Below are 21,982 nucleotides of genomic sequence, written 5' to 3'. Positions count from 1 at the left end.
TGGCTCTGGAAAGCAAATAATTTAAATGGAGAAATAATACTTAGCTGTCCTAGATATGCTGAAATATTTCTTTATAGTCCTCATTCACTTGCCCTCTTGAAATTACTCAGTAGTTGACAGATGTCATACTAAAATAAAGCATTAATAGTAAACAGCAGCATGCTGTCCAATGGCAGTGCTGTGATGTTATGGACACTACTGTGTGTATAAAAACATAACCAGACATGCAGAACAGCCAAGCTTCCAGCCCTTTACAGTGGAGTCCAGTACAAAGATTTTGCTAACGGATGTATTATTTTCTGAATACTTGTCCATGTGTTTTAGTAGCACAACCATATCCTTGTATTGTTGGAAAAAAATTATATATATATATGTTGAATAATACAATACTTTAAATTCCCTTATATTTCTTATGACTGTTGTGGTTTGAAAATTCATATTGAGCTCATCAGGAACAATAGCTTTGTGTGAAGGCCCTTTTGAACAAAGTTTTTGTACCATTATAAATGTAGTAAATAAATACAAGTTGATCAATATATGACAAAAAGGTGAAGAAGGGAGGTCAATAGGTAAGAATATTTGCATATAAACCATTTTCGCCCTGTTGAAAATGGCAGTACGAGCATAAATAAATGTTTTGTAATGCTGTGTATTTGCTCCACCTGGTGGATTTTCCTGGAAGTGTTTTTAATCTTCTTAATGGGAAGTTGTCTTTAATACAAAAGACATTTCTCAGAGTAAAGGCAAATTCTTTCTTCCATTCTTCCATTCTTTCATTCTTTCTTTCGTTCATTCCTTTTCTTTTCTTTTCTTTTCTTTTCTTTTCTTTTCTTTTCTTTTCTTTTCTTTTCTTTTCTTTTCTTTTCTTTTCTTTTCTTTTCTTTTCTTTTCTTTTCTTTTCTTTTCTTTTTTTCCCTTTTTTTCTTTTTTTCTCTTTTCCCTTTTCACGTTTCTTTCTCTTAGCAATGGCATTGCAATAGGCAGATTTGTGGAAAGTATAATTTGATATTTGTCTTGGCCACACTTTGTCAGCACAGAGATCTCTATGAAAGCGTAGCATTCCAAATCCATTAGTAATTACAGTTTATTCTGGGGCTTATTTAGAGTATTCTTGGACTCCTCTAGAGATTAGTAATTGCTGAGTCCAAGTCTGTGGCTTGTAGAGTTGTATGTGATCAGTGAAAGGGAGGATTTGCTATGACTTTCTCCTCCCCTCTCCCCCCACCCCAGTTCTGAGCCCCTCGATGAGAAGTAGCAGTGTTATTGAAAAAGAGAGTTACTATGCTTAAGTGTTAGTGCTGTACATCAGCATAAAATCTGTCTGTCATTAAGCTAGCTTTGCAAACATTGTTTTCTTTGGAATTCTTAAGGACTCGGTTATGCTTTGATCATCTCATTGTTCTCCTTAGGTTATTTTTTTCCTTTAGAGTGTAATGGCTCCCTAACAGAAGGTGAAGTTTAGAAAATAGTGTCTCCATATGCAAGGGATTTGGAGACCTTTTTATTGTCTTTAAAAATGTCATTCATAGTCCTCATTAGCATTTATTGTTGCAAGCATACAAGCAGAAAATGTGAAATTGGTATGTCATGAATAGCTCCACAGAGCTCTAGAGCCTTGAAATTTTGCCTGCAGTGTGGTGTGGGGCAGGCATTGAGAGAAAGCTGGCCAGATGGCTGCCAGCACAGAGCAGAGCTGCAGGTTTTTGTCTCTGGTGCTGAGAGGAGGGAAAGTTCACTGGAGCATACGCTATCACCCCGTGCATTTTAACAAAACTAACTCGCCATCAGTCAAAACTGGGAGGTGGTGACATTGAAACAAAAGTTTTCAATATAATGCAACAATCCTTGTCAAATGAATAAAGTATGTTTAGTTAGTGTCACAAATATTGACATGTTACAGAGAAAAATGCAAGGCTCAAATTTATGGCTAGTGGTACATAGGCTTTCGCACAAATATGCTCTACATTATCTTTATTATGAAGATCCTATACATTGAAAAGACATCGATTAGAGGTCAAAACTTGGGTTAATATACTACAGCAGGAGGAGTTTCCCTACCCGTGTTAAATGAACAAACACCCTGAGCTTCAAGTCAAAAAGCTTGAACCACTTTTTTTCCTTCACTGCCCCCCTTCCTGCATGCCCTTCCCCTTTCCCCTTCTTTTTGCATCTTAAAATATGGCTATAGTTCAGCAGGAGCAGATATTCTCTTCCAGGCTTTTCCAGGTCACACTGAATGTGTTTTTTCTCTGTTAGTGAGACAGCATCATTGGTATTTTCTTTCAGAAATATTTTCAAATCAATATCAAATTTTCTAAAGTGCATGAGTGGTGTCTATGCACAGATGGTGTGGTAATTTTCTTTGAAGTCAAATGATGATAGAAATTAGCAGTCAATTCTAATTTACTTTACCCACATTTTAGAAAATACAGAATTTAATAAAAATGTGAGGCAAAACTTGTTTAGCCTAGATCTAGTGAAGGAAATAGACCCCAAAAAAGGTACACTTATGTGTGAGTTTGTCCATATGAGTGTTTTTACTAAAACATACATAGAAAGCGAAAGAGCATGCGTTCTTTGAGGCCTGAATGTTGTCCCTCCCATTGTGAGTCAGTTAATTTTTTATGGAACTATTCTTTCATGTTAGGTCAAAATGTATATTTTCATTGTTTTAAAACCTGAAATGCACTTGAAATGTCACTGGAATTTCTTTGTGTTCAACAAAAATTAATTTTTTGGTGTGTTTTTTGATCAAAAAGCAATAGACAGTCCAGGTTGTTAAGTCTAATGCACTGTCAAGGCTGCCTTTGCTTAACAGGTGATTTAAAATACTCTTTCGAGTATTGCTGAAATATAGATGTAACTTACAAGTTTTCTAACTGAAAAGACATGAATGCTTTCTCAATTCCAATGAGTTTAATCCAGTATTCGTGGTAACATCATGAACAGTTTGTCTTAGAAAATGAAGAATATTTTCTTACTGCCTTGGTGACTACCTTTCAACTGCCCAGTGTTTGATTTGCCTAGGTGATCTCAATTAGTCTATGTTTTACAGAGCAGTGTATGTTTTAAATGTCTCATTTGTCTTTCTTCAGAAGTCCAGAAAGCCTTGCCAATAAGGAAATGCTTAGGGAAATGTTTAGTGTTATCTGGCAAATGTTTTGTGTTGCGTGCATAAAGAGCTGCTGTTAACAGATAAGCACATATCTTATTGGAATATTTAAATTCCATTTCCAAGGAAAGAATTGGAAGTTTATAGAGAAGTGCCTTTCTTGGGTAGATTTAGCCTTTTGTGGTAGTGCAGTAAAACCAAGGGAGGCTAGGTACGATGCAATGGAAAAAGTTGCACTGAGGGTCCCATTACAGGCTTAGGTGGGCTGCCATTGCACCAGACAATCAGAGATACTTGGGCAGCAAGAAATTACTGAGCTTCTCCTGAAGGTGCTGCCTTTACTGTACTGTGGTTGGACAGTCAACTGAACAAAGCATCCAGAAAGTGGTTGTCCCCTGTCTCCCGAATCAGCTCCACACTCACACATTAGGTGGGTTTGCCCTGTCAGTGGGATGCCTTAAGAAAACACTAATAGCTTCCAGCTGGGTGGAAAATCAAAACGTTTTGGGGCTGACAAAACTAGTAGATTTGAATTTGAAAGCCCAGCTAATGCCTCCATTTTTATTTACCACTCGCCCATAAAAGATTATTTTCCAATATGTCAGCCTCATTTGGTGGCCAGTGGTCTGAGAGTGAAAGTGGAACAAGCAAGCGGGGAAATCTGGACATTAGTGAGTCCGCCCTTTCAAGCTGGTGTGCCACTTTGTGGAATGGCCTTCCCTGAGATTGGGGGGGTCCTCATGACCATTCATCAATGCTCGTTGACTGATCATTGAGTGCCTTCTCATTCAGTTTATCAAGTCTTGCACATAAAAAGTCAGAATAAGCATTATTCAGCTTTGTTAAAGCCAACTAGGAGTAAAATGCTCCATTTGAACCCATTTTGCCCTTGGTTTTTCACTTTGTTAATGCAGTCCTGCTTAAATGAGTGCTTTTATTGGGTCTGTTAGAATATCTGAAACTATTAATTCTCTTGTATTGAATAGCTGGTGGCAGGCCAGAGCAGATGGGGTAGAAAACTATTTGGTTGGGTGTATTGCTTTCAATTAGGATCAATGAGGTTTCAGCTCCTTTGAATTAACTCACTTAATACCCACTGTGTGAAGTCACAATGTATCACAACAGTCTGCTATAAGTAGAGCGGGAAGTTGAGAAGTCCTACAGAAAAGCTTTGAGTTAAATTCTTCCTTCACTGTTAATAAAGAGCTTTCGTTAACTACAGATGTGTTTCAGTGGACTTCCAGTCTCTGTTATTAAGCTGGGTTTGCACAAAAGGGAATCTGTACTTTTACATGATGGTCATTAGGAATTTCCCTTTTCCATCAGATCCATGTCTTGGCTACCTTATATCATCCGCTGCATAAAATTTTTTTTACTTCCCCTTCAAATACAAGACTATGGAGACTGGTTTGCCTTCTCTACCCATTTTCTCCTAGAGGAAGATTAAAAATTATTTTGTAAAGCATTTTGAGTGATGGTCAAAGAAGGAGCTGGTGCCCACCCAGGATGGTGTAATGTAATGTGCACCCTAAAGAAACTGGCCCTAGACTGTTTTGTGGGTTTTTCATTCTCTTTGTATCCCGTTCATTTTGGCAGTACTCTGACTCTTGTGATGCAGCAGAACTGTTCTGTGTTAAAACCAGTGTCTTTCCTTTCTTGGTAGAGAATAAAACCATTTTACAGGATGGGCTGTCCACTTTTGCTTGGCCTGCTAAAATTTTAGACATGGTGCAAAAACTTCTAGGGCAAGCTTTAGGTGACTGCATTAGAAATGGGGGTGGGGAAAGCAAATAAACTTCCAAAGATACTTCTTCAGGGAGGACTGCCAAATGGGTTGCAGCCTGCCTCAGTGTATTAAATAATGAGAGGGGAAAACTATTCATGCAGCTGGCTGCTTGAGAAAATGCTGAAGTAGTCTCAGATGCACAGGCATTCTGTTAGCCCCTTCCATGAGCAGACTTCTAGGTGAGAATCTCCAGGGATCCAGGTTTTGTTGACGTGGATCAATTTAAGTGGCAATTACTGTAGTCAGATAACAGCTTAAAAAGGCTTTTTACACACAGAAAAAAGATGCATAATCACGCAGCATATGGAAGTTCAATTTGGTGAGCCATGGTCTGTGGATTTACAATGTACTGATATTAAGACCTTCTTTTAAAGAGGGAATATTGTTTGGTTTTATTAAAATGCGTCATAGCATTGACACATTACTTTTTGCTCTCAAGCTGATTCAGGCTGCATCTATGTTGATGAAAGGTTGCATTTCCAACTGTGAAAATGTTTTTCCTTTCATGTAGAGTACAGCATTACAAAAGAAAAACAACGTAGCAAATACAATACTAACTGACTGGTTTTAGATATTGCATCAAATAATAAAACCAAAAGGACAGTAAAGTTTTTAAAGGCCTTGTTGGTAGAGACTTCACTTGTCTCCATTTCCCTTGCTTCTCTCCCTTTGCCCCTCTACTTTTCCCACTTTCATGAAAGTGGTCAGGAAAATGTTTTCATGTTTTGGTTTTCATGTTTCTGTTGGGCTCTCTGATGCTCAAAAATCTATTATAGAGAACTTCATTATGATAGACGTCTGACGAAGATGAAGAAAAGACCTGCCTCAAGTAGCAGACACATTAGGTTGTTAGTGCTGAACTAACAGCCCAGGGGATTGTTATTGGGGCAGGGGAGCTCCTTTTCTTCTTGATAGTCTTGGATTTGCCAGTTCTGTGTTTGGAATTTCCCTCCTATTTAACTGAAACCTAAGGGTGCCACTTAGATTGTGTTAAAAAAGATATCGTAGAAATATCAGTAAACTAAATGATTCCCTTTCTTTAAGTGAGAAATATTCATGAGTTCAGTCTGGACATTAGGAGGGACTGTTATTTTCTGCTTAATTTTGCATGTGTGTCCTTTTCCTAAGCAGATCTTTATCAGGCTCTGTGGTAGCTAGAGGAAGGAAGAGGAAGGCCTAAAAGCAGAGCTGTTTCTTCATAATAGAGGCAGAAGATGGCATAATGCAAAATCGGGGGGGGGGTGCATAAATAAGTACACAAGGACAGACCTTACACTGAGAAGATCTGACTGAGAATTGTTGCCTTTCCCTAAAGGTTTGAATGTATAATGCAAAGGCGAAGTCAGAACTAGGACTTACATGCTAGTTGCTGGAGAAATGGCTCGTTACCAAAGCACTTAGCAAGTGCTGAATGGGAGGAGAGTATTTTTTCTTGTGCCTAGGATTTTGTGCAAAGCTGTGTGCTACAGAAGGCATGCGAGTCAAGCCTGTGCTTCTTCTAAGAGGCAAAGATGTTTTACAAAGGACTAAAGAGGGACTGCTGAGAAGAAAATAGCCAGCTTTAGATAAAGCACTATAACAAAGACTTGTAGTTTTATGTATCATGGTGTCCATTAAAGCTTAATAGGGAAGAGTGAATTGAACCTAGCCAGGCATACCTTATTCATGTGAAGGATAAACATTTAAGGGGTTCACAAAATCAGAAATTGGGAGAACATGATTGTTTAGCTTTTGAAAAAGCTTTACAGGGAAGATTTTGTTTTCATCCCCCATGGATCACTATGCAAGGTAAAGGAGAGTAAGCTGCAAATGTTTGGAACATATCAATGGAAGAATCCCAGGGGGTTAAAAGCACCATAGTAAAATGTAAGTGGTCTGCTTTCTAAGTGTGGTCTATTTTACACATACTGCTGTGGATCTGAGAGAGGGAGTGATTTTGATACTCCATTCCCTATAGTAAAGGAGAATAATAATGACAGAAGTGTGTGTGTGTGTCTGGGGGGGGTATTTTCTTGTATATTCTTTTGCACAATTTGAATTTCCAGCTAAATAAACAGACGTAGTCTTACAAAGTGCAAAATTATGGCTGTTAAAATAAAGAATTATTTTTTTTCCACATTTGGAGGAGAGCTGATTCAAAGTGATGCTTTTTCTTTAATTGTTGTCAGCAGAGGAAAGGGTTAACTTTTAAGGAAAGAATGAATAATTCAGTGTTTGGCTTATCACTCTGCATTTTAGTTTCTATTCTTTGGTCATCTGGAACTTGGTGTGAAAGGTAGAGTAAAAGGAGTCAGCTGAGGGGAGCCGGGGTTGTGATAATTTGCACACACATCCCTGTCATTGTTCTGCCTGAAGAGACAGGGCTGGGTTCAAGGCCACATGTGCTCCTGTCATCATTCACATTTCTGCTCCAAGTGCAATACAGAGTGTCAGCTCTCCATCTGTCTTTGCCTGGCAAACGCACGCGCCCAGCATCCTGCCTCCAGCTACGCTGCCACAGCCAGTTCTGATGGCCCTCCTCGCTTCTCTCTGTTCATTCCAGAACAGGAGGCACTGAGCCCTAAATAAGCTTGCTTTTAGGAGAGAGCCATTTACAGTGTGGTATATTTTATCCAAGGATGCCTGGTGAGTCGAAATTATTGCAGCTCTTTCGGTTCTAAATGAGGAAACGCTAATCGTTTTTTTTTTTTTTTTTGATAGTACATTTTCCCTCTCTCTTTTTTTCTTTTCTCTTTTAATATAGAGGGTGATTTGCAAGCTGATACGGGTACGGAGCGATCGCGGATGCTAATTCTGTTGTGTATGTGTTTGGGGGAGGGGAATTTGTGCAAGTGAACTGCTAGAGATGATACTTGCAGCAGGACTGGATGTTTCAATGAAAAGGGATAGAAATAGCAGAAAGTCACCAGTTTTGTGGGTGCAGGTCTCTGCACGGGGGATCATTTTTAGCAAAGGGAAATACAGCTTCGGGCTGGCTTTCATGACTGTCAGCTGCACCTTGAATCTGCAAACATTTGATCGTCGGAGATCATTCACAGCATTTACCCATCAGCTGAAATTATCTCTGTGAAAAGCTGTTTATGTTGGAGAAGTGAGGGAGATTTATAAAACAGATTTTTCCAGCCTTGTCCTAAATCGTAGTCCTTCACTGTCACCAGGCAAATATGTTGACTCAAAATAAAACAATAAAAAAATCTGCTGAATTAGAGGAATTGCTGTGGAGCTGGGAGTTATAATAGGTCGGTTTCCCCAGGAAAATATTACCCTTGGATCTTACGATCACTTGTCTTATTGATAAGTGTTATTGCCAATAAAAATGCTTCTATGCAGGGTGATTTGTCTGAGGGGTTTTATGAGATGCTTGACCACGACTGAGTAGATTGAATTTGGTGTGTTTTGTTTGTGTTTTTTTCCCCCCTTTGGTAAGGACTGGAGAAAGCCATGTGCCTGATTATAACAGCTTGTGTTCTGGATAAAAAAAAAAAAGACGGGGCTAGAGATCCTACAGCTGGCTGGTTCTTGTGGATTATTTGGGTAGGACAGGCAGAAGAGGCTATGCTTGATCACAGAGAGTCTGTACACCTCGCAGATGGTGTTTTGAAACAGTATCTGCCAGTTTACTGCAGCCACAGTTGCATGTAGGTATTGCCAGTTGTTGGAAGAATGTTTTCCTTTTAGGATTTTTGTATACGGTCATACCCTACTGCTGGTATGTTTGCTGATCCTGTGATTGTAACAAGAAAGTGGGCTCTGTTTGCTCAAAGCACAAGGTTAAGAGGATTTATATGGTTGAAATATGGGCAAATTAATTTGCATAGATAACAACTGAGGACTATGAAAGGTCAATTTAACCCTTTAAACATCAAATTTGATTTGCATGCATTGCATTCCTGGGAATGTGGTCTTCATTAGAAATACCATGGTAATTCATTAATTAGGAAAACTGTGCATTGTGCATAATTTTCATCCACTGATGTTTCCCTTATGTTTGTATGAAACCCATCTTCTGCGGTTTACTCTTTCTGTGTTTTATCAATATATTTAGGTGTACTAAAATGACACAATCTTATCAGTTTTGATCCTTGTGTGCATTATTCGGTGTTATTGGCAAACTGTTGGAATGCCTAGAGTGGACGTTTTTGAAAACCTATTAAGCCTTTGGCATTTAAATTACTTAATCTACCTGCTGGTTAAAATTTCGTGCATCTTTAAGCAAAATGGCATGTGCCACACTCACGTATGTATACCCTTACAGTACTCGCTAAGCTTTACCATTAAATAAATCTTTTATTTGCAGCATTCTCTTAAAGCAGTAGCAAGCAAGAAGTGTGTTTTAATGTCAGCTCTGAGTGTTAGAAAACCTTGCACTTGGATACAGAGAATACACTGACAGCTGTGACTGGGAGCATGTGCCAGAATGGAGATACTTGAACAGATCTGACACTTGGCTATTTTTGACACCCATCTGCACTTTTTTACTCTCCTCTAGGATGAACTGCCTCTCAATCTGTTCACAGCATATTTTAGCCCTTTAATATTGTGGTGTTGTGTTTTTTCAAATGGGCATTATTAGCCATCTGGGGCAGATTTTGTATTTTAAAAGTAAGCACATTATGTACAGGAGATTAAAAGGATGTGTATTTTTATATAATCTGATATTATGTCAGTGCCTTTTGTGTATGTGTGAAGTCTTGATTTCAGAACCATCCCTTTAGTGATTCTGACATCTGAGGTCCTTCTTTTGGGGAAATAACAGGAAGTAATAAAGATGGGTTCTGGTTTATGTGTGGTGATAACAATTACACAAACTAAAATTGCCCTTTGAAGACAAATTGCTCATACTGTTATAATTGTGACTGGGTGCTCACCTCCTTGCTCTCCCGTCAGGGCAAAGCAGCAGCAGCGTCAGGGCAAAGCAGCAGCAGCGGGGCTGGCTAATGAAGCGCTGTAAAAGCCATTCAGACTTCTGTGAAGGCACTGCTGCAACTCTGAGAAAAGTCTCTAGAAAGATAATCCCGTTAACATGCAGCTTGCTGTAACCAAGTTAACCATTTTGTCATTCTGTGTAGCGAACTCTAGGAAGCGTTTATCTCTAAGTAATTGTTCCTGGGGGAACAGTGTTCAAATCAAATACCGTACACCAGTTTCTCTGATTGCTGTGAATGTGGTTGTTGGTTTCTTTTTTTTTTTTTTTCTGTACTGTTTATTCCGGACTTTATTTATGAAACATTACAAATCTATCAGTCATTTTATAGTACTTTCAAAGAACAGATGTTGGCCTACAAAATGCTTTATTATTGCCCATGGCAGTATTCAGAATGGTTTCCTTAAAAGGACAATCAGTGATCACAGTCATTGTAGCCCAGAAATAATGCTGCTCTTTCAGAAGATGGCCTGGTATTAGGTCAGACCACCCTTTCTTTACTTCTGCTCTCCAGATGTGGCTGCAACTATTTTTTTTTTAAGTTCATGTTTCAAAAAAAAAAGGGTTTGTTTTCAAAATCTGGTTTTACTTAAGATATCTCCATCCTGGAGTGCATTTCATAAATTGCCCACATATTTTTCTTAGCAGAGAACTTAACTGGCTGTAATTTTTAACACATGGCCACATCATGTGATATTTTCAAAACATTTGCACATAGCTTTAAGAAGGTCCCGGCAGAAATGATCCATCATCTCACAGCCAGCCCATTTCTTAACAGCATATCTGCATTTTCCATTTAGCAGAGCTATATATTATTAGCTTACATTTTGGGTAGTAAAACAGTGTATTGCTGATTGTAAAACATGGACTTTATTATCTGCTGAAAATTGATTTGGCATTTATAGCCACTGTGTACTAGAGTGGCTTTCTGGTTTTAACATTAGTGCTTGCAAGTGATGATTTGTTTAAAGAACAGAAACAAAATTGCCATGGACATAACTGTTAGTGTCCTAGTAACTGAACATTTGGATTATCCACCTGTTTTTTAAATACATGTGTCTAAATGGTGTTACACAGCAAAAGTGTCCTAACAGTCCATTAACCGACTTGTTCTGTTCTAAGTTGCAGTTGCTATGCTGTTATATTAGGAGGACTCTGTGTATTACAAAACAAGTTTCCTGCCAAATAGGGAAAATATGTCTGGAAATACTTAGGTCTGAGTGTTAACTTTGCATCATTATTCCAGTCATCCTACATAATGGCTTTATCTTCAGGATTTAGCTACGAGTGAAAAGCTCTTTCCCTAAGAGGACCCTGGGCCATAGGGTTGGGAGGCGACATGTGATGACTTGCTTTTCACAGTATTAAAGTTTCTTCGTCTTTTATGGTAGTAATAAATTCCAAAGTCTGCATAACATTATTGCTCTTATTTTCAACCCATGGGGCTGTGAACTGCCTCATGCTACACATGCATGGAAAGTAACTAACACATCATGGAATGCAGATCATGCTGCAGGAATGAATATATATATATATATATATGTTTCACCAGGGTCCCAAACACTCTTGTCCTGAGAAGATTGAAAGCTTTATAGCTGAGGCCCTTAGCTAGAGATGAACAGCTGAGTTAGTTTCTCAGGACTGGTACTTCCTTGGTGTTTAGCACCAACCACATCTTTATTTGAAAATTTTGGACTTCACACTCACATATATAAGGCATGATCATCATAGGTTGCAAATCAATGTGATCTGTGTACATAATGATTTGAAAAGACAACTTGAATTTTGCTTAAAATGAAATAATGTATAACACAGGTTTAAAGTCCATACAGAGAAATTGATACCTGTAAGAGTAGAGGACATGATACCTGGTCCTTTTCAGGACACACACACATACCTCTTCCAGTTTCTGGTTCATTTGCTTCATCCTTGTTTCTTTCAAGTGTGTACATCAAGGATAACACCACAAAAATCAGTTGAAGCCTGGTATTTCACTTCCAGGTCACAAAACAACTTGTGCACTTGAAGCTGCCTTCCAAATCCAAAGTGCTGTGCCTCTAATTCCCCTCATTCCTGGGTGCATCATTGTTACAGCTTTAAAGTTTCCTGATCATGTCAAGCTGCATCTCTGCATGACAGGGTCTCCCTCAGTATTGATAGGGTTTAGCAGCCCGGTGCTGAGATCACACCAATACCTTTTTGGAGTTGAAGTATTTCTGTGTCTTGAGTTGTTCACACAGTTGGATCTGGTAGGTTATCTCAGAGGAAGCCCAGTGCATATTTAGACATGTTGGTCTCTTCACAAGTGTAGGCTTACTTTTTGTTCCCAGAAATGTGTGTGGTGTAAAATGGAGCATAGAGCCAGCAATGCTAAGGCAAGTAGAGATTAAATTGGGAAAAACATAGGGCACAGCACTGCTTGGATTTTCACTTACACACAGACACAGTCTAGCCATATTGGCCCACTTGGCAAGGCTTATTTCTTTTGATATCCTGCTATGCTAACTCCCTGTTCATGCAGTTCCTCTGTGAAGCTGGTGAAGTCCTTGCCACGTTGTACCATTCTATCTATATTCACTGGCTCAGCCGTCTCTTCACCAAGTTGTATTTTTGTGATGTACATTTGTTCTTTCTGTCTCATGTACATGAGAGTCACCAGATGAAGAACAGGACCAGAGTAGGAGCTGCTTTCCCTTTGCTGCTGTTGATCTTGAGCCATGTTCCCTCTTAATATGTTTCTTGTTCAGTTCTTGGGTAGGACAAGAGCATTGGAGATTACTCTCATAAGCTCTTAATGGGCAGTAGCTTTCCCCACTGCTAAAGGAATATGTTCCAGACCTGAGCGTGAGCAAGCAGAAGGAGGATTTGAGTTTGTGTGTTTCACTTCCAGAGTGAAGCTTCCACACCAAAATCTTGCAAAATAATTTCAGAGCTCACCCTTGCGTCTTGCCTAGCTGTGTCTTATACAAAGACAATTGTCTACTTGCCAATCTTCTGAAGGTGAGGATATGGACAACTTTTCTGGAGGAAAGAGTAATGCTGTGGATTCCATGTCTCCAAGTTATTGAGGCCCTTGAAAGGCAGGAATTTTCCTGTTGGTGAGCTGTAGACAGTTGCTAGTTAAATATAATTAACTTTATATAATCTTTTTGTCATGAGCTGTCTACAGCTGCCTAATGGGAGGGTGTAGAGAAGATGGATGAAGCCAAATTTTTCTTGAGGTGCATAGTGATAAAGATGAAAGGTAAAAGGCACGAGTAATAGACCATGATAAAACCCAAGTAGATACCAGGAAAAAAAATTCTTCACCACAGTGATGGTCAGACATTAAAAGTGTTTTTTTCAGAGAGGTAGTGATATTTTCCTTACTGAAGATCCTGTATTGGATGAACCTGTGGCAACTTGATATAAACTTCACATGCTTTAATACAGAAGGGCATATCTTAATCTCCTAAGGTCACTTCAGTTTGCATAATGATTCTTTGTTCTGCTGGATCTGTTAACTGTTCTGGACACCCAGTCTGAGGTGCTTCAGACTGGTACTCTGTAGAGGAGAGCAGAACAGACCCTGGTACTGGCTTCTGTGTTCTGTTTCAGGGGAAATTTCAGCAGTGTTGGCTTCAAACACCTAAAGGGATTAATTGAATCTTCTCTGAAACTATTGTTTGATCTGTAGCTTTGTGAATGGACTTTGTGTGCTGGTAGAAGAGTGGAATTGTCAGGCTCAATGCTGGTTGAAAGGGCTGCACCTCCTTCCTCTGGCAGCTCTTGGAGCTGTGCTTCCATATACCAGAGCTGAATTTATTTCTCTGAGCTTTTTTATTGTTTTATTTCTATTTTTTCTCTACGAGTAATTTCTTCTTTACTGCAAGTTGTAGGCAGAGTGCAGAGAAAGAGCCTCATTGTGAGCTTTAACTGCAGAGCAGCTTGAGACAGCAAGTTGCTGGAGACCTTGGGATTTGAGAGGAGACACTTCAGCTGAAGGTTCACAGACCTCTTAGTTTTGTCCCTGTGCTGCAGCACACCACCTGTTAGTAATGTTCCTGCAGCTGGTTTAAAGAAGAGACACTGAAGCCATCTAAATTCTTAAGTCTCCTTCTCAAATTCTTATGGCATGAAGCTAGAGCCTTACCTGAGCTTTTTCATGATGTTGTGTAATGAGTTGTAGATTTATTTCTTCTTCTTCTTGCTCTTGGGATCTGGTAATCTTGTGGAATTTTCATGAGGAAAAATTACCTGGTAGGACCCACACATCTGAATTTATTAGAATTATCCAGGCAGATTAGGTATTAGTGTGGATAAATATTCTGGAGCTATGCCTGCAACAAAACTGTACTTTTTAAACAGGCACAAAGTGTAAGTCAAAGGTGACAGGAAATCTTTCTGAAGTTCAAAAGGAAATACCATCAGCAGAGGACGCAGTTATTAAGAGTACTGCTCATATGGTTCTCATTCCTTATGGACATCCCTTTAGAAGCAGAGTGTAACAAGCTCTGCTGTTATTTTTCCATGTTGACAATACTGAGCTGACAAAGACCAAAAGAAATGTGGAAATAGAAGAGTGAAAGGAATTGATATTGATCACCTCCTGGAGGAGAAGCTGAGGATTAAAGAAGAAAAATGTATTTTGGTAACCCTTCAAGCATACTGCAGATTTGGGCAGATCTGCTCTAGGGTCAGGCCAATATCCATTCTTTGTTTAAAAATGGAGGTTGCTATATTGAACTGAGATTTGAGTAAGTGGCATTTGCATGTGCTTAATTAACTGCAGTGAAGTTAGAAATTATTCAAGAAGCAGGAATATGTTTTTCCTTTTAAAGTCCATTGTCCTTTCTAGCTTATCAATACATCTTTTCTGGGGTTTCAGAGGTACTACTCTGTCTAAAGTAAGTAATTTGGAAAGCATAGATAAAATTTTATTTGGTACTCTATCAGTTCTAATGCTTTACTGGAGTTTTCTTTATATGCTTATAATCCTCTTCTCCAAGCCTTGGAAGCTTTCCTGTATATGTCCAGTGCAGATTCTTGTAGTTCCCCCTTTCTCTCTGATTCTTCTAGCGATGCTAGGTTCAATGTCTTACTGTCCTCCTGTTTGAAACCACATCCTGCTAAAGGAGTAATCTCCCAGTTAGGGATACAGGGCCTTTCTCCTTCCTTCTTTCAGATCTCTCCTTAATATGTATTTTGTGAGTCATGCAAGCACACATGACTCAAATACTCTTCCTGCCACAAGATTGCAGTTTGGAAAATGTGTGCACTCGCATCATAGGAAAATGCAGCCGTAATTTGATTCTTGCTTCCAAACTGTGCATTCTAAATATATTCTGGTGGCCCTTTTAAGCCAGAGCAATAAGCATGTGTACACAGCCTTGAATTTTCATTGTAGTTGTTTTAGAATCCAAATGAATGCCATCTAGATAGTCTTTCCTATATGCAACTTCTCATATCATTCCTTGAATTTTTAAGAGCCTCTCTTTTTTTAAAGGTTTTTGTGCCTTGCAGGGCACCAGCCACATCTTCCATGGTTAGCAAATACAAATTAACATTTATTGTTTTAATTTTATTTTTCCAGTCCATTTCACCACATAATTGTTGATTGCGTAGTTGTGTCTGCTAGATTTGCACACACTTATTTGTATTCTCTGTAGGAGAAAGTTTTTCTAACTGGAATTTAGAAGAGGTCATTTTCTGTTGCAACCTTTTTTTTTGCCTGGAAGCATACTAGATACACTGTTTTGGACATTTTAGATTATAAACACTGCAGCGTATACAAAAATGGTCTTTTAAAAAGAGGTGTATGCAATAATCTTATTCTGTTTTAGGAAGTATTGGTATTTCTGTCAGGTTTGGAAGGGAAATCCTGAGTGAAACACAGGGACCTTGTAACACAGTAAAGAAAGTGGAAAGATGCTCATTAAAGCAATTGTGGTTATGTTTGTAAAAGAATGGATGTAATTAGATATCCATCAAGGTCAGATGGCACTGTCATTTAATAGCTTTGAAAGTCATCAGTTTTCTTCTTGGAAACTTGTTTGCAGCAGAGTTTACTGCCTCTTGGGATTGGCGTTTTTAATTTTCGTTTTTCCACTGACGGGAGGAGGACAATTAAGTTTATGGAATTCAAGGGGTCCACACTGGTTGAGTTCATCCTTGCATGGCACTGTAGGATCTCCTAACTTTAGGGTCCTAAAAGAGAAAGAGCTTCTGTCAATTTCATCTATATTAGAACTTAGAAGTAATGTAAATCACTTCATTAAAATCGATATTTGATTATTTTACACTGAGCTCAGCATTTGACTGCATTGCATCTTCAGAAATAAAAGCAAAGTCCTTTGCAATTTTGAAAGGGGATCTGTTCAATAAGGAGCGTATATCTTTCTTTTCTGAATTCCTATTAGCCAATGTGAACACTCCATTGTCCCCTTGAAATAGAGAAGTGAGATGGTGGCTTCTTTGAGAATACTATCTGTGTTTCTCATATTAAATTTTTCAAGTATTTTGAAGAATGCTTATCTTGTTTGGTAATTTACTTGTTAATTAATTTACTTGTTAATTTACTTTTGTTAATTTACTTTACTTATCTCTCTTTATGGTATTCTCTGGTTGGAAAAGCAAACATGGGTTTTTTACATTTAGTAAGTGAGTCTGCTGCACAAGAGATGAATCTGCATGAAACTTTGATTGAGAGATTGGTATGAAAGCAGAGTCTACAGAGCATGTATAGCAAGTTCTCTGCCTGGAAAGCCAGTGTTGCAGCCTTTCTTTGCCCTCTTCAGACTCCTCTACATAGACAGAACCACATTTTGGGTTTGATTTGCCTGGTTGCTTGCCAGCTCAGCAGCTAGTTTTCTTCCTGTGACATGTCAATCGGTAGAGTAGTAATTTCCAATTCCAGGCAAGTAATGGTATTTAATCTTCAGATACCAGCAGAAACAGAATCCTTTCATTTATGCTGCCTTAAAGGTTTTGCCTCAAACTGCTTTTGAGTCTGTAAAAGCTCCAAAGGTAAAAATACTACCTAAATTTAAGGTATCGACCTGCATCTCTCTGTAGAGCCACAAGAGAAATTATATACTCTTTCCTTAGTTAACTTCTATATTCTCTCAGGAAGAGCTTTGTGGAAGCTGCTGAGTACCTTGCATTTTCGTGAAGGAATACAGAAAATCATCATGCCTTGATTTCATCCTGACAGCAGCAGATACGATCACGTGGTTTTGTCTGGGGCATTGGTTCAAGACAGTCTTGAAATAATGAGTGTCCATTGCTTAATCACCAGGAATGCTTAATAGCTTTGTCACAAGTGTTTTTCTTTTTGGAGGCTGTAAGTGTTTTCGCTCTCGTGCCACACAAGATACAGAATAGATGCCTTGATGAATTACCCAATGGGGATTCTGGTGCAGAAACTGATGCTTACTGAATCAGAATCAAAAGGGTTTCTTTGTGGTTTTTTTTTTTCATATGTTTTGGGAGGTTTTGTTTGGGTTTTTTTTTTTTGGTGGGGAGGGATTGTTTGTTTTGTTTTGTTTTTGTTGTGTGTGGGTTTTTTTGTTTGTTTGTTTGTTTGGTCACCTTTAGTCAATACAGTAAATCTGCTGGGTTTTAAGTATGTCTCCTTACAGGTGTGGGTGTGTGCACGTTGTTGCATGCAATTGCTAGCTTTTGGAGGGCTTTTCAACACAAAATACTGTGAAGATGCAGATGTTCTGATATTGTTCTTGAAAACAGCTGATGGTGGATCTGATGCTGAAAGCTGATCAGCAGCTAGCATACATCATCATCTTCTGATCCAAACTGGTTCCTCTGGGAGTCAGCTCTACTGTTTCAGTGTGTTGTAATTAAATTGAGTGCTGTTAAGGTGTCAGAAATTACTTTATAACATAGGATAATGGACTTAAATAGACTTATTTGCACATTGCAAATCATAGTTTAGCAAATTACCCTTAAAGGCTACATATTAAAAAACAAAACAAGTCCCCCAATATTCAGTAGGAAAAGAAAGAAGAAAAAAATTGATCTGATTTCGAACTCAATCCTTAAGACATCTTTGCATTAAAGCCTTTCTGGGCTTAATAGACGCTAGAATAATACCTGTTATTTCTGAATAACAGTCATATCATGCTTTGTTTGAACGAAAAAGGTAATTATTTTTTTGTTTTGGTTAGGAATGGATATGTGGTCAGAAGTCCCTGTCAACCAGACCTTTAATAGCTGGAAAAATACTTCTAATATATGCAACAGATAACTTTTGGATGTAGGTCTTACAAGGTTTTGAGGAATGTTAATCCCCAGAAAAGTTCATGTGAGTTGTGAATTCTCAGCATCTTGTAGAATTAGACTGTATTTATGAGAAGGCTAATGTTGTTAGGAAAATAATAAATTTACATGTATAGTGAGAGCTGTTGCAAATCAGCAGGTGGTTTCTAAAATATCAGAAAATGGCAAAATGTTTACTGATGTGATTTCTCACTGAAAAACAAACCTGTTTAAAAATACTTGAACATTCAAACTTCAAATGCTTAAAGCTGATTTGCTTTTCTTCAGCCATCTCTGGTCTTTCTTACTTTTGTTTTGAATTCACAGGCTCTTAATTTTTAGTCTTGAGGATTGTATTTTGCATTCTGAATAGCATAGTAACAGGAAAAGAAAAAGAAAATAATTTTCTTGCAAACCATATATTTCAATAGGAAGTTTACTTCTATGAATACATAAGAAAAGTTCAGGTGATACCAGAAAATATGTGCTTTCATTTTGTATGCCTATGCACATTCTTTCATACAGAATACTAGATCACATTTCTCTTTAGTAATATAAAACCTGCTTGAGACTGAATTAATAAATTATGCGAAGCAGTATTAAAGTTCTCCCATGTCTTTCGAATCAGACATACAGCTTTAAGCAATTTGTTTGTCACAAAAGCCAAGGAATATCATTAGAATAATATATATTTTTAAAAATCAAAATCCTGTAAGCTAATTTGCTTGTGTGCCATTTTCTTACTCTGATTTAAAATTAAAGCCTGTCCCTACCCTATAAATGGCTGTAGAACTGTGTACATCTTCTGTGAAAAGGTTTCCAGCGTGGTGAAAAAAGGAATTCAGTTCAAAGATCTTTAATCCAGTTTCCTCTGTTTTATTTGATTACTTGGAAAACCTTTCCCTTTGCTGCTGTTCCCCAATTCTTCATTCACCAATAGTACTGAGGGGAAAATTTGTGCTGTACCGTTTATACATAATTTAAAACTATTGTGCTAGCTTTAAACCCAAAGTCTTTCTCATCTATCATTTATCTCATGATGTTATCTTTTGTACTCGGTACCCTTCAGTAAGCACAGCCTGACACATCTTGTGGCCTTTACCTTCTGCGATAAAAAAGATTGAAAAGATGCTTGGCACCACCTGGTGAAGATGAGGCAACCCTGGAGAACTGTGCTTCGGGAGCAGGTGACTGATGCTACGAAATGTGCCAGTCTGGGGACACAGCTGAGGGGTTGTAGTAGGGAAGGGGGAGGGGAGGGGAAGAAAAAAATGAGCAGGAACATTAATACATCTTCCTGAGGTTTGATGGGACATACACTGCCTACTGTTCCATCTGGTGCTTATGATAGCATGGCATATTAGCATGCTGCAAGTTCATAATGTATTCAGGGGGAGAAAACACCACTTGCATACCAATTGAGGCGTCCTCTTTCTCAGAGCTGCTTTTGAATTTCAATGATGTTTATGCCTCCTAAGCCATGACTGAACCGAGCATTTCCGCTTGTGGAGAAATAACAGCAGTGAGGGATTCTAGCTCATGTGGCTTTTCTTTCCTCTTTCTTTATTTTTTCTCTTTTTTTTTTTTTTTAGTTCTTTTCTTCCTGCTCTCTCCTTCCAATTTGTTTTGTTTGGGGAAGCCTGAAGATGGCTTGAGGCTTTTGGACTAGCTAATTACAGAGCTTCTGTTAATATTACATTGACTTCTTTTTAAGGTTGTAGTCTATTGTCTTTTTGCTTATCTCAAAATGCTTAAATATCTTTTTATGACATTTTGATGAAATTACTCTAAAAGCAATGTCATGAAGCATTTAGAATATAGCACATTGCAATTCTGCTTTATATTCAGTTTTCCTGTATTACTAAATCAAAGAACAAACAATACGCGAATTCCACATTTCATGGTTAATTATTTGTGCCCCATGTCTTCAAAGACTTGATTTTCACTTCAAGTGTGCTACATAATAGGATAAGTATCTGAAGTTGAGCAGGTATGTAAGCCTTTGTAGGAGTGAGGTCTTTTTATCGATCCCTTGCAGGAAATGTACTGATATGTTCGTTTTATTTCTCCCTACTCTGTCCTCTTTGAAACTCTGCTGAGATTGACACTTGACTGGAGACAATCTCAAAACTCCACCATAGACACTCTTGACTGCACATTTTGTTTCTGAACTTGTCAAAGATTGTGATCTCTTTATGGCTCAGTGCTGTGAATTGCTCTGCAGCCCTCCTTCCAGCGGGTTTTCAAAGTGTGAAGTTTACAGACAGGGTAGGGTATTTGATGTGGGATTTTCAAGTGTCTGGAGTAATACATGAGTGTGAGGCTTATTGGCTTTGTTGATGACTGAGCTTCTTCATGTGTTTTGAAAGTCCTACCCCAAAAAGGAGACTAAATTTGCTGCTTGTTGTAGTTTAACCCCAACTGGCAACCAAGTCCCACAGGGTTGCTTGCTTACTCCCCACCAGCAGGACAAGGGGAAGAGAATTGAAAGGGTAAAAGTGAGAATAGTCATGGGTTGAGATAAGAACAATTTAATAATTGAAATAAAATAGTAATAATGATTGTAATAATAATAATAATAATAATAATAATAATAATAATAATAATAATAATAATAATAATAGTGATAAATGTTATAAAAGGTAAAATAGCAAATAAAGAGAAAAACCCAAGAAAGTCAACTGTACAATTGCTCACCACCAACTGACTGATACCCAGCCAGTCCCTAAGCAGCAGCCTCCCAGCCAACCTTCCTCACAGTTTTATTGCTAAGCATGACATCACATGGTGTGGGATGTCTCTTGGGTCAGTTGGGGTCAGCTGTCCCAGCTGTGTCCCCTTCCCAACTCCTTGTGCACCCCCAGCCTGCTTGCTGCTGGGAGGGGTGAGAAGCAGAAAAGCCCTGACTCCGTGTAAGCCCCACTCAGCCATAGCTAAAACATTCCTGTGTTACCAACACTGTTTCCAGCACAAATCCAAAACACAGCCTTACATTAGCCGCTAAGAAGAAAATTAGCTTTACCCTAGCACACTGCTTTAAGAGAGAAGGAATATTAAAACAGCATCTCTAGTATAAACCCACTTAATTAATGCATTTTGTATCTAGTCCTCTACCTGCACAGCTGGACTCTTGATGCTGCTGACTGTGGTTTGAGGCTTTAGCTTAATCTTTAATGCATATGACTGTCATGCTAATATAACTTTAATAAAAATGTACTAGGTAGCACTTTGAACTCCTTCGCTCTAATTTAGTATTAATCCATTTGACTACAACATCTTGCTTTAGTTCTGATCCATTCTTTCAAATAGATACAGCCATGACTTTTATAAATATATATTTTTAGACATTCATTTTACTGCTCTTGCATAGATAAGAAACAAAAAATGCAATACTCATTGTGGCAAAGAATAAATTGACTCCCTTTGCTTTACTACCTGAATATCTGTTGTCTGATGGCATAAGAACATTTCTTGTTTACTGATAGTGCATTTAGACCTAGACATTAAAGCCTTAGCTTAAATGTATTTTTTTTTCCTTAATATATTCAGGAAGACTAATGTTACTGAATAGGAATGTGGAGGAGATAGTGTGGGTTATTCAAGCAAGTTTAGTCAGCACTTACAAGATTCTTGAAATGCTTCTTGATGTCCTACAGAACTGTTAACATCTGCATGGCTTGTGAGAAGAGCCACATTTATTGCAGCTGTATGCTAGCTAGAATGCAAAAGAAAAGGGGGGATCAGAGTTAAGAAAGAAGCAGCTGGCTTTTGGTACAGAGATTTATAATTTTACTCTCATTACAGACTGACAGTAAACTCTACTTGGACTCTTTTGAATCTGCTTCTTTGAGATGGCAGGTTGAAGGCTTGGGAATTTAGCTGTCAGTAGATGCAGTCCAACAAAATA

The 21,982-nt window shown here is 38.3% G+C and overlaps 1 protein-coding gene across 4 annotated transcripts in view; it reads left to right on the top strand.

The window, feature by feature from the left end:
* The window catches only part of RUNX1T1 (RUNX1 partner transcriptional co-repressor 1), a 115,261-nt gene that overhangs the window by 27,841 nt on the left and 65,438 nt on the right, over positions 1-21,982 (top strand). The window contains exon 1 of one of the 4 annotated variants that reach the window (XM_059863530.1): positions 19,169-19,262. The exons of the other annotated variants lie outside the window; for them this stretch is intronic. The gene's annotated coding sequence lies outside the window, so the exon portion shown is untranslated. Of the gene's footprint in view, positions 1-19,168; positions 19,263-21,982 lie in introns of those variants that run through there. 4 annotated transcript variants of the gene reach the window in all.

The sequence above is a fragment of the Haemorhous mexicanus genome, chromosome 1 (assembly GCF_027477595.1).
Source record: "Haemorhous mexicanus isolate bHaeMex1 chromosome 1, bHaeMex1.pri, whole genome shotgun sequence".
Lineage (NCBI taxonomy): Eukaryota > Metazoa > Chordata > Aves > Passeriformes > Fringillidae > Haemorhous > Haemorhous mexicanus.
This window is presented reverse-complemented; position numbering and strand designations above follow the sequence as displayed.